Here is a 14,318-nt window from a genome sequence, read left to right as displayed (position 1 = left end):
AACAGCACTGACTGCCCAGAGCAGACGCAGGCAGCAAGCAGTTGAAGCACAGGTGATGCCGTTTGATCAGCTGCTGTGGCGAAATAAATAAAAAAAATTAAATTTATTGATTTTTTTTAAAAGAGAAAAACTATGGATATGGAACTGTAACTTTAGAATTTTTGAAAGGCTTTTTTGCGGACAGTATTGACAGGCTTGAATGCGGACAAATTCAGTGCTGCGTGAAATTTGCCTGTAATATAATCTACAATTCCGATTAATTACATTTTTGTATTCTACGTCATTGTTGATTTAATCAGATTTCTCACCTTAGACGTAGAATTAGTCCTTCTGCCACAATATTAATTCATTAGTCGCCATCGATGTTGTTCTCTCTGTTGACCGTGTGTTTCTTCCTAAGTCGGCATCGGTTGCCTTCACGAAGACGGTTGAAACCAAGGAATACAATGATAGGTCGCTTAAATAATTCTCGTAAAACTTAAATACTTCTCACTATTTTTTATTCACAAGACAATAAGACTTGCTCTGCTCGTCGCACAAACCATAAATACTAACAAGATGGCTGCCTTTCCGCACACACCAAAATTACGTCTATCCCCTACAAAGTAACAATCGAAAGTGTATCTTAACGCCTTCTTGGAGTATGAAACAAAAGAGAATCCAATATGAACATTACAGAGATTATATTCTACATCCCTCTCAATTTAATCTTTGACGCAGTCTTTAAGGTATTGTATGGCCCTGTGTCGGAATGTGTCATTACACTACACGTCTCCAGAAGGGAACGAGAGACCTCCACTGTGCAAGGCGACAGCACCTGGAACAGGTCCTCTAGGCGGCCCATCGTTTGGAGAACATTAAGCCCATAACGTCAGTCAGCAGCGGCAGTCTGAAGGGGGTGAATGACGGAGCCATGTAGATTTGCAGACTCGTGAACTGATATAGGTCTCTCATCGAGACTGGTGGCCGACTGAAAACATTAAGCCCATAACGTCAGTCAGCAGCGGCAGTCTGAAGGGGGTGAATGACTGAGCCATGTAGATTTGCAGACTCGTGAACTGATATAGGTCTCTCATCGAGACTGGTGGCCGACTGAAAATGACCGATGTTTACCTGGTCTTGGCCCGCCCTTGCGTTGGTACAACATAGCGTTTGTGCCATGTGAGCAATTACCACTCCCTGCACCAAGCGTCGATTCTCTGTAAGTCTTCCTGCATTTCTCTACAATTTTCAAACGCCCCGACTTCCCTGTGCAAAAGCACCATCCGCGAAAAACCTGATGGAACTTCCGACGTTACCTAGTGAGTGATTTATATGCACTGTGCAAAGTAAATGTCCTATAACACTCCATCGGGGCACTCCCAAAGTTACTTTCCCGTCTGAAGACTTCTCTCCATCGAGAATGACTTACTTTATTCTGTTTGCTACAAACGCCCCAAACCAATCACACAGTTGGTCTGATATTCCAATTACGCTCGTATTTTGTTCTTTGGGGGACAGTGTGGAATTGTATCGAATGCCTTCCGGTAGACAAAAAACTCGGCACTTTCCTGGGCGCCTGTATGTACTGATTTCTGGACGTCGTGGACAAACAGAGCGAATTTCGCTTCAAACGGTCGATGTTTTAGGAACCGGTGTTGGTTCCTACAGATGAGATTTTCATTCTCCAGAAAGGTCGTAGTACCCGAACATAAAACATGTTTCAAAATTTACAATAGACCAACGTCAAACACACAGGCCTAGGGTTTTGTGGACATGTTGACCTTTCTTGAAAACGGGAACGAGCTGTGCTATTTTCCAATTATTACGAACGCTTTGCTCCTCGAGAGACCTACGAGACACTGCTGCCGGAAGAAGGGCAAGTTCTGTAGCATCCTCTGTGCAGGATCAAATTGTTATTCCATCAGACCAAGTGGCGATTTCATTTGCTTTTCTATCCCTTGGTCACTTATTTCTGTATGTATAATTCTCTCGTTCATGCGATGATTTACAGGAGGAAGTAAAGTGCGATCTTCCTCTGTGAAACAGTTTTTGAAAAAGACGCTTAGTGTTTCGGTCTTTTCTAAACATTTTTTGAAAAAGACGCTTAGTGTCTCGGCCTTTTCTGTGTCATCTTCTATTTCAGGGCCATTATGGTCACAGAGTGTCTGGACAGATGCTTTCGATCCGTTAACTAATCTGACATTGTCTAGTTTCCATTAGTTAAATTAAAATCTTAGTAGGCGAAGTGAAGACTTTCATGCGTCTATTTAGTGACCAATTTTTTTTGTCAAATTTGGTAGGGAAGGCCAAGTGAAGAAAGATAGTAGCAAGTTTAGCGTCTTGGAGCCATTACCGAAGTTCCGTACAAGAGAGAAATATCCTGCGTAGCTCTTTGCCAGATCACCCCCTGGATAGTGTAAAGGCACCGTGTGTCCCGAAATAGTGCTGCCTATTAATCCTTCTTAAGCTTGATCGTGTTGGACAGCGAAGTATTGCTTGTACTATAAGAAATCGTGTCCACCAGGAGCAGATTTTGAACACACCATTCAATCTAAAAGAAACATAGACTAAAACGGGACGTAAGTGTGACAGTGTCAAGAGGACTATACAGGGTGGTCCATTGATCGTGACCGGGCCAAATATCTCACGAAATAAGCGTCAAACGAAAAAACTACAAAGAACGAATCTTGTCTAGCTTGAAGGGGGAAACCAGATGGCGACATGATTGGCCCGCTAGATGATGCTGCCATAGGTCAAACGCAAATCAACTGCGTTTTTTTAAATAGGAACTCCCATTTCTTATTACATATTCGTGTAGTACGTAAAGAAAGATGAGTGCTTTAGTTGGACCACTTTTTCCGCTTTGTGATAGATGGCGCTGTAATAGTCACAAACATATGGCTCACAGTTTTAGACGAACAGTTGGTAACAGGTAGGTTTTTTGAATTAAATACAGAACGTAGGTACGTTTGAACATTTTATTTCGGTTGTTCCAATGTGGTACATGTACCTTTGTGAACTTATCATTTCTGAGAACGGATGCTGTTACAGCGTGATTACCTGTAAATACCACATTAATGCAATAAATGTTCAAAATGATGTCCGTCAACCTCAATGCATTTGGCAATATGTGTAACGAAATTCCTCTCAACAGCGAGTAGTTGACCTTCCGTAATGTTCGCACATGCATTGACAATGCGCTGACGCATGTTGTCAGGCTTTGTCGGTGTCTCACGATAGCAAACATCCTTCAACTTTCCCCACAGAAGAAATCCGGGGACCTCAGATCCGGTGAACGTGCGGGCTATGGTATGGCGCTTCGACGACCAATCCACCTGTCATGAAATATGATATTCAATACCGCTTCGACCGCACGCGAACTATGTGCCGGATATCCATCATGCTCGAAGTACATCGCCATTCTGTCATGCAGTGAAACATCTTGTAGTAACATCGGTAGAACATTACGTAGGAAATCAGTACACCATTTAGATTGCCATCCATAAAATGGGGGCCAATTATCCTTCCTCCCATAATGCCGCACCATACATTAAATAGCCAAGGTCGCTGATGTTCGACTTGTCGCAGCCATCGTGGATTTTCCGTTGCCCAATAGTGCATATTATGGCGGTTTACGTTACCGCTGTTGGTGAATGACGCTTCGTCGCTAAACAGAACGCGTGCAAAATATGTGATCGTCCCGTAACTTCTCTTGTGCGCAGTGGCAGAACTGTACACGACGTTCAAAGTCGTCGCCATGCAATTCCTGGTGCATAGAAATATTGTACGGGTGCAATCGATGTTGATGTAGCATTCTCAACACCGACGTTTTTGAGATTCCCGATTCTCGCGCAATTTGTCTGCTACTGATGTGCGGATTAGCCGCGACAGCAGCTAAAACACCTACTTGGGCATCATCATTTGTTGCAGGTCGTGGTTGACGTTTCACATGTGGCTGAACACTTCCTGTTTCCTTAAATAACGCAACTATCCGGCGAACGGTCCGGACACTTGGGTGATGTCGTCCAGGATACCGAGCAGCATACATAGCACGCGCCCGTTGGGCATTTTGATCACAATAGCTATACATCAACACGATAGCGACCTTTTCCGCAATTTGTAAACGTTCCATTTTAACACGGGTAATGTATCACGAAACAAATACCGTCCGCACTGGCGGAATGTTACGTGATACCATTTACTTATACGTTTGTGACTATTACAGCGCCATCTATCACAAAGCGAAAAAAGTGGTCGAACTAAAACATTCATATTTCTTTACGTACTACACGAATATGCAATAAAAAAATGGGGGTTCGTATTTAAAAAACGCAGTTGGTATCCGTTTGACCTATGGCCGCGCCATCTAGCGGGCCATCTGGTTTCCCCCTTCAAGCTAGACGAGTTTCGTTCTTTGCAGTTTTTTCGTTTGATGCTTATTTCGTGAGATATTTGGCCCGGTCACTATCAATGGACCACCCTGTATACACCCCACTCCGACTAGGGAAAACGAAGCTGAGGATCGACGGAAGGAGTCGCCCATATCACGTTTTCCGCTAACTACCGTCCTAGGCCCCCCACCTACATGTAAGGCCAGAGCACCACACGGTTGTAGTCTGTCGCAGCTAAGGGCTACACTGATAACGCGTGAAATACTGCGTTTGCGCTAGTTTTCCGGACCGACCATGTTTTCAGTAATTTTTGACAGTCGGGAGGCTAGAACCAAAGAGCCTTACATTGTGTGGGAAAATGGTGCAGTCTAGCCAAGGATTATACTTCCCACTTTTTTTCGAGTGAGCTGTTCGACATCAGATTAACTGTAGAGCCCAGTTCTTTTCAGTCAAATACAAAGCGAGATGGTCATGGGGCAGAGACGTTCTTAGTCGGAAATACACTACCTGACAAAAAAAAAGGGAAGCTCCCAGAACAGGAGAATTTACACAGAACTTGGCAGAACGAACGCACTTGTTGGTATGATGATCCACCCCCTCTGGCTTGGATGTATGTACTGCTTCGGTTGGGAAGGGTGTCGGAAACGGGGCGGTTTAAGGTACAAGCAGTACAAGCGACTGCTCGGGGCGCCAAATTGAGGGGAGTGCAAAATTATTTTTGCTTCAGGTAAAAATGTAAACACTCTATGTAAGCATTTATTGTACACTCCTGGAAATTGAAATAAGAACACCGTGAATTCATTGTCCCAGGAAGGGGAAACTTTATTGACACATTCCTGGGGTCAGATACATCACATGATCACACTGACAGAACCACAGGCACATAGACACAGGCAACAGAGCATGCACAATGTCGGCACTAGTACAGTGTATATCCACCTTTCGCAGCAATGCAGGCTGCTATTCTCCCATGGAGACGATCGTAGAGATGCTGGATGTAGTCCTGTGGAACGGCTTGCCATGCCATTTCCACCTGGCGCCTCAGTTGGACCAGCGTTCGTGCTGGACGTGCAGACCGCGTGAGACGACGCTTCATCCAGTCCCAAACATGCTCAATGGGGGACAGATCCGGAGATCTTGCTGGCCAGGGTAGTTGACTTACACCTTCTAGAGCACGTTGGGTGGCACGGGATACATGCGGACGTGCATTGTCCTGTTGGAACAGCAAGTTCCCTTGCCGGTCTAGGAATGGTAGAACGATGGGTTCGATGACGGTTTGGATGTACCGTGCACTATTCAGTGTCCCCTCGACGATCACCAGTGGTGTACGGCCAGTGTAGGAGGTCGCTCCCCACACCATGATGCCGGGTGTTGGCCCTGTGTGCCTCGGTCGTATGCAGTCCTGATTGTGGCGCTCACCTGCACGGCGCCAAACACGCATACGACCATCATTGGCACCAAGGCAGAAGCGACTCTCATCGCTGAAGACGACACGTCTCCATTCGTCCCTCCATTCACACCTGTCGCGACACCACTGGAGGCGGCCTGCACGATGTCGGGGCGTGAGCGGAAGACGGCCTAACGGTGTGCGGGACCGTAGCCCAGCTTCATGGAGATGGTTGCGAATGGTCCTCGCCGATACCCCAGGAGCAACAGTGTCCCTAATTTGCTGGGAAGTGGCGGTGCGGTTCCCTACGGCACTGCGTAGGATCCTACGGTCTTGGCGTGCATCCGTGCGTCGCTGCGGTCCGGTCCCAGGTCGACGGGCACGTGCACCTTCCGCCGACCACTGGCGACAACATCGATGTACTGTGGAGACCTCACGCCCCACGTGTTGAGCAATTCGGCGGTACGTCTACCCGGCCTCCCGCATGCCCACTATACGCCCTCGCTCAAAGTCCGTCAACTGCACATATGGTTCACGTCCACGCTTCGCGGCATGCTACCAGTGTTAAAGACTGCGATGGAGCTCCGTATGCCACGGCAAACTGGCTGACACTGACGGCGGCGGTACACAAATGCTGCGCAGCTAGCGCCATTCGACGGCCAACACCGCGGTTCCTGGTGTGTCCGCTGTGCCGTGCGTGTGATCATTGCTTGTACAGCCCTCTCGCAGTGTCCGGAGCAAGTATGGTGGGTCTGACACACCGGTGTCAATGTGTTCTTTTTCCCATTTCCAGGAGTGTATCTTATGTTCTGTCAAGCACCGGCAAAAAGTTTAGTTAACGGAAAGCCTTCATATCAGGCACATTTATACGGACTAGCACAATATTTGATACTGAAATCGGAGGTGGCTTGTACCCATACGTTCCTTTGTGGATCCATGTCTACTGGAACATGTTTGCTTTTGTTATGCATGCTTTCACATGACGAAGTGCATCAGCCTGGAGCCAGACTGTCGTTTCATTCTGAATACCTGTAATCATTCATCGATCTTATGACGGATTTTTCTTTTTTTTCCTGGTTAATTCAAGCATTGATATCAAATTAGGTGATACAGAAGACTGCAGAGAGCAAGCCATCCTCCTATACAGTGAACCTGATTAACTGTGAGTCACTTGCACGTAGTATGCTCTGGAGAATTTGGGCGACTCTTGGGACCCATCCGAACAGGATCAACTTGCCAGCCATGGGCCAGGATCTGCTCTTATCAAGTAAATAAAAGGATTACTAAATCGAAGTATGGTTCATTTCCTAAAACAGAGAAATGGTTTGCTTATAATCTCGTGACATTTTAGTTAGATGTTGACATTCGAAGAGGAACCTCCTCAGCAGCAGAAATTATGAAGTGTGTTAGGTAACAACTCTAACTAATTACTTTTAATAGAATAATTTAACTAGTGACGCATCCGTAGATGAGACAGGGGCTACACCCCCTTCGAGATTCCAAATGCAATCTTTATACACTCCTGGAAATGGAAAAAAGAACACATTGACACCGGTGTGTCAGACCCACCATACTTGCTCCGGACACTGCGAGAGGGCTGTACAAGCAATGATCACACGCACGGCACAGCGGACACACCAGGAACCGCGGTGTTGGCCGTCGAATGGCGCTAGCTGCGCAGCATTTGTGCACCGCCGCCGTCAGTGTCAGCCAGTTTGCCGTGGCATACGGAGCTCCATCGCAGTCTTTAACACTGGTAGCATGCCGCGACAGCGTGGACGTGAACCGTATGTGCAGTTGACGGACTTTGAGCGAGGGCGTATAGTGGGCATGCGGGAGGCCGGGTGGACGTACCGCCGAATTGCTCAACACATGGGGCGTGAGGTCTCCACAGTACATCGATGTTGTCGCCAGTGGTCGGCGGAAGGTGCACGTGCCCGTCGACCTGGGACCGGACCGCAGCGACGCACGGATGCACGCCAAGACCGTAGGATCCTACGCAGTGCCGTAGGGGACCGTACCGCCACTTCCCAGCAAATTAGGGACACTGTTGCTCCTGGGGTATCGGCGAGGACCATTCGCAACCGTCTCCATGAAGCTGGGCTACGGTCCCGCACACCGTTAGGCCGTCTTCCGCTCACGCCCCAACATCGTGCAGCCCGCCTCCAGTGGTGTCGCGACAGGCGTGAATGGAGGGACGAATGGAGACGTGGCGTCTTCAGCGATGAGAGTCGCTTCTGCCTTGGTGCCAATGATGGTCGTATGCGTGTTTGGCGCCGTGCAGGTGAGCGCCACAATCAGGACTGCATACGACCGAGGCACACAGGGCCAACACCCGGCATCATGGTGTGGGGAGCGATCTCCTACACTGGCCGTACACCACTGGTGATCGTCGAGGGGACACTGAATAGTGCACGGTACATCCAAACCGTCATCGAACCCATCGTTCTACCATTCCTAGACCGGCAAGGGAACTTGCTGTTCCAACAGGACAATGCACGTCCGCATGTATCCCGTGCCACCCAACGTGCTCTAGAAGGTGTAAGTCAACTGCCCTGGCCAGCAAGATCTCCGGATCTGTCCCCCATTGAGCATGTTTGGGACTGGATGAAGCGTCGTCTCACGCGATCTGCACGTCCAGCACGAACGCTGGTCCAACTGAGGCGCCAGGTGGAAATGGCATGGCAAGCCGTTCCACAGGACTACATCCAGCATCTCTACGATCGTCTCCATGGGAGAATATCAGCCTGCATTGCTGCGAAAGGTGGATATACACTGTACTAGTGCCGACATTGTGCATGCTCTGTTGCCTGTGTCTATGTGCCTGTGGTTCTGTCAGTGTGATCATGTGATGTATCTGACCCCAGGAATGTGTCAATAAAGTTTCCCCTTCCTGGGACAATGAATTCACGGTGTTCTTATTTCAATTTCCAGGAGTGTAGTTGTACAAGTGGATATATTAAAATGAAACTTCTTGATATATTTTATTAACTTTAAATGCATGCAACAGAAGATACATGTACTTTACAGTAGTAGGTATAGTACAGTAGTTCAAAAAGGCGTGAGTCTAAACTATGACCAATTAAAGTTAAGTAACTTTAATTGATTGTAATTTAGACACAAGCCTAGGTAGGCTTTAGAATGACTCAGTTATGGGTTGTTTTTTGGAGGAAGCCCTGCATTCATAAACCAAGTATTCATAAGTAGTTATTGTGCACAGGCAGTAATCAGTAATGTTCCTATACCTTCTGCACTTTTGTATTACTTCCATTGCAGTTTTTCTAATAGATTGGGACGCTCCACACATTCGTCATACGAGTCTTCGGATTTCTCAGAACCGTTTTTTTTCTGCAAGTAGTGGTACAAATTAATTATTTCATCATAATTTTGCACATATCCTACGGCAGCATCAGTACCACAATCAACAGTATTATCATGGACAGTTCCATTTTAAATACGAGCCCAGTCATTATCTTCTATTAAATCTAGCTCTACACCAATATCTTCAACATTTTTGAGCTCCAGTGTAGCTTCATCTTTTGTGATGCTAGCTTTCCGAAAGCACATGCTTGCTGTGCTTAGCTTCAACTGACCCCAAGCAGTCATTATGTACTTTACTGCCTAGATATGTAAAAAAAAACTACATGCTACTGCTATGTATTGTGATAGTTCCCTCTCCTCATCTCTGAAACTGATTGTCGCAAGGTCATGAACAATAGTGTGTACTGTAGCTAAGGCCCGCAACTATGACAGTAAGTTTGCACACAGGTAGCAAACCAACAGTCACTGGCCACGCCGTATACGAAACGTTTTGTAACGACTCCTTGATCTTTGTAATGTGTAAGAGCGACGAAAATGCGAAAATGTCTGTGTGGGAGTAAAAAATTAGCGTAAAAGGCCGAGAACGTATAAATTAAAAAGGGTAAACGTGAATTGGGGGTAATTTTGCTTCCAAAATCGAAAAAATGTGCATAATACAACGCACAAATGGAAAAAACTTAAAGGTGAGAAACTTATCAGTGACATTTCACTGTAGTAACAATTGTTCTAATAAAAACTTCACAGAAGGATTACATGTGATTAATATATGCGTTATTTAAATCTTACATACAATTTATTTTCTAGTAAATAAAACTTAGCTTCCCAATTTAGATTCTAGTAAGTAAAAACTAAAAAGCTGTTCTTGAATTGACCTTCCTCTTTTGATACTTGTGTGTGACAGGAAGAAATTAAGTCATAAAATAGAAACGTAGCTAAATACTTTTGTTTTACATTCGGAGAGTTTGTATTTTGTCTCTTTGTCTTGTCAACATACTTTTCCTTCTCATGACAAAAAATATCTAGTTAATTCATACCGGATATTTCTTCCAGGTTGAGGAGTGCAAGCAGTTACTTATCTCCAGCCTGTACCTTCCAGAGCAACAGGTAGCTTCAAAGAGCTATCATAAGGTTCTCACAAGAAATCGTTTGAGTGCGATGTCGCAAAAGGCCGATTATGTTTACGGCATTCTACGCACCACGTATTCTCTACCATGCAACCACAATACTGGTTGCTAATGGCAGCAAGGGGCACAATTGGAGGTATCCAATGGTGGGCACAGCATGAAGCTACGGAGCATATTTGAACTGCTTAGTCGACGAGTAACTCATGCCAGTGCTCTACTGCTAGTAGTGTTGATACAATGCAGAGAAATGAGAACGACAAACAAAGCAAACACTGCGTTTATCTACAGCAACAGTTGTCGAAGTCGGCATTTCGTCAGAAAGGAACCCAACGAATTTCGCAGAGTTAGAAAGAAGTGACAGATAGTTAGAAAGAAGTGACAGATGAAATACATGCATCAAAAAAAGTTAGGCATCACTCCAGTTCCCAGAACTCCTGAATATACTGTATCACACAGTCCCTTTGACGGTTCAGAGATGTCACTAAACTCGTTCCGGCCGCGATGGTCGAACGGTTCTAGGCGCTTCAGTCCGGAACCGCACGACTGCAGGTTCGAATCCTGCCTCGGGCATGGATGCGTGTGATGTCCTTAGGTTAGTTAGGTTGAATTAGTTCTAAGTTCTAGGGGACTGATGACCTCCGATGTTAAGTCCCATAGTGCTCAGAGCCATTTGAACCAACTAAACCAGCCCAAAGATGTAAACAACCATGCATGAGCAGCGCCTATTAGACGGAAGGGGTCAGACAGCCGATCAGTTCCAGTCATTCCACCAGGAAGGAGGTACATGGCTCGTGTTGTCTGTATTCAACCATGCCTAGACGGTCAATACCGCGGTTCGATCGCGTCCGCATTCTTACTTTGTGCCAGGAAGGGCTCTCAACAACGGGTGTCCAGGCGTCTCGGAGTGAACCCAAGAGATGTTGTTCGGACATGGGGGAGATACAGAGAGATAGGAACTGTCAATGACATGCCTCATTCAGGCCGCCCAAGGGCTACTACTTAAATCGATGACCATTACCTACGGATTATGGCTCGGAGGAACACTTACAGCAACGCAACCATGTTGAATAATGATTTTCGTGCAGCCACAGGACGTCGTGTTGCGACTCAAACTGTGAGCAATAGGCTGCATGATGCGCAACTTCGCTCCCGACGACCATGGAGAGGTCAGTCTCTGCAACCACGACACCATGCAGTGCGGTACAGATGGGCCCAACAACCTGCCAAATGGACCACTTAAGATTAGCATCACGTTCTCTTCACCGATGAGTGTCGCATATGCCCTCAACCAGACAATCATCGGAGACGTGTTCGGAGGCAGCCCGGTCAGGCTGAAAGCCTTAGTCACACTGTCCAGCGGGTGCAGCAAGGTGTAGATTCCCTGATATTTTGGGGTGGCATTATGTGGGACCGAAGTATGCCGCTGGTGGTTATGGAAGGCGTCGTAACGGCTGTGCGATGCATGAATTCCCTCCTCTGACCGATAGTGCAACCATATCAGCAGCATATTGGCGAGGCATTCATCTTCATGGACGACAATTGGCGCTCCCAACGTGCACATCTTGTGAATGACTTCCTTCAGGATAACGACATCGCTCGACTAGAGTGGCCAGGATGTTCTCCAGTGAACCCTATCTAACATGCCGGGGATAGATTGAAAAGGGCTGTTTATGGACGACGCAACTCACCAGCCACTCTGAGGGATCTACGCCGAATACCCGTTGAGGAGTGGGACAATCTGGACCAACAGTACCTTGATGAACTTGTGGATAATATGCCACGACGAATATAGGCATACAACAATGCAAGAGGACGTGGTTCTGGGTATTAATGGTACCGTTGTGTACACCAATCTGGACCGCCTTCTCTGAACGTCTCTCTGTATGGTGGTGCAACATGCAATGTGTGGGTTTCATGAACAATAAAAAGGGGGGAAATGATGTTTATGTTGATCTCTATTCCAATTTTCTGTACAGGTTCCGGAACTCTCGGATCCGAGGTGATGCAAAACCTTTTTTGATGTGTGTATTAGCGTTTCTGCAAGATGAGTCAGTGGACTGTACTGTATCATATACACTCGACGGTGTGGACAATGTGCACGAGGAGTACAATCATGATGACCTCAGAGAATCTTGGTCCTCGCAAATTAGAGATAGAAAAGATTAATGTGGTTTTTGTGAACTGCAGGAGCATCGGCGGGGTCAGGGATTTTCTCTGCCTCGTGATGGCTGGGTGTTGTGTGCTGTCCTTAGGTTAGTTAGGTTTAAGTAGTTCTAAGTTCTAGGGGACTGATGACCATAGATGTTAAGTCCCATAGTGCTCAGAGCCATTTGAACCATTTTTTGCAGGAGCATCCTAGGAAAGGTCTCAGGATTAGTTTCGCTTACTGAAGGTTATAATGCACAGGTAGTATTGGGAACTGAAAGCTTGTTGAAACCTGATGTCAATGACAATGAAATTCTAAGTTCAGATGGGAATGTTTATCGTAAGAACAGGTTAGTCGCCAGTGGTGGTGGCGTGTTTATTGCAGTAAAAGATTCGATAAAATCTAGCAATGTTATCACCGATTCCGAATGCGAATTAAGCAGGGTGAAATTGAGTATCAAGCAACAGTCAAAAATGGTGACCGGATGCTTTTATCTTCTGTATGTCCATCCTTTTACTAGGAGGTCTCTGGGACGATGGCCGTTTACTATTGTGACAAAAAATAAAAACATCTGCAGCCGTCGGTATGATTTTATTTGAAAATAAAATCATAAGGACGACTGTAGGTGTTTTTATTTTTTGTCAGGATGCTTTTGTAGACCATCTTGGTCAGGATCTGTAGTCGTAGAGCGCTTCAGACAGAACTTGCAGAATATCATTAGAAATATTCTTGATCATGCCGTTGTAATAGGGGGTGACTTGCCAGATATAGATTGGGAGTGTTATGCCATCAAATGCCAGAAACAGGGATTCGTGTGGTATTTGAGCTGTGCGTGGCTCATGTTCGTGCCGTTTATTACTTGACATCTTGTCTTTGCGGTACTGCCATCCTGTTTCTTATTCGATTTACTGGCGTCAGTAAGTTGCTGGCTTGCCTTCCCGTGAGTGTCAGCAGCAGCACTTATCGATAAGAGCACTGTCGTACTATCTTTGGAGCGACCGCTAGTATTTCCGGGTCGTCGTGTGTTGGGAGTTGAGTGGGGACGGAGCAACAGTGAGGTCCGGAAAGCCATGACTTGCCCGACCGTTGCCGACAGACATGACTTCAGTGGGGACGACCTTGGTTTGTCTTTCGGTCGGTCGTCTCATCGGACGACGTGTATTTGGTCGCCGACCGCTTCTGGGTTCTCTGTGTGTGTCGACTTGTGATTCGTCCTTGTTGTTCCACAGTGACCGTTTTAATATTGTTCGATTTGTTTGTGGAAGTGTTTTCGAGCAACCGTGTGTAGCTTGTGTGGTTTTGCCTGAGCAGTTATTTTAATGCTATCTGCATGCTGGATTGAGTCCGTCGTTTGGGACAGAACAACGAGGAAGTCTCTGCAGCGTGAGGTCAGGTCGGGACCGCTGGCGGCGTGTATGCGCAGTCAGATTGTGGGGCCCTAGCTGCAAGAGCTGCAAAGTTTGTTACTCACTGAACCTGGACCTGTTACGAAACCTCAACTGCTGTGACATCTCTTCGTTCATTGCCATTTGTTGCTTCCTGGGCCATTCCGGCCAGCAGCAGTGTATGGTGTGTTGGAGTCAGCGAAATTTTGCAGCTGTCTTCCTGTATGGTCTGTAGCTATTCAGTTGGTTGTTACTTACCAGTGAAGTGCACCAGCAGTATTTTCTGCCTTTTGGCCGTAACGCCACTGTTACCTGCCCTGGTCATTAGCGTAGTTTTCTGGCAGAATGCCACATTCTGAAGAATGCAAAATCCCCAAGACTGGCTAAGTTTCACGGAAGCTCGAAATTTAGCGGACGTCAATGCGAGATGCTTTTAATAGTTTCCACAATGAAACATTGTCTCAAAATATGGTAGAAAACCCAAAGAGATTCTGCTCGTATGTAAAGTACACCAGTGGCAAAAAACAGTCAATACTGACGCTGTGCGATAGCGATCGAAATGTTACCGTTGATGGCGTCACT

Source organism: Schistocerca nitens, chromosome 4, assembly GCF_023898315.1.
Source record: "Schistocerca nitens isolate TAMUIC-IGC-003100 chromosome 4, iqSchNite1.1, whole genome shotgun sequence".
NCBI classification, from domain to species: domain Eukaryota; kingdom Metazoa; phylum Arthropoda; class Insecta; order Orthoptera; family Acrididae; genus Schistocerca; species Schistocerca nitens.
This window is presented reverse-complemented; position numbering follows the sequence as displayed.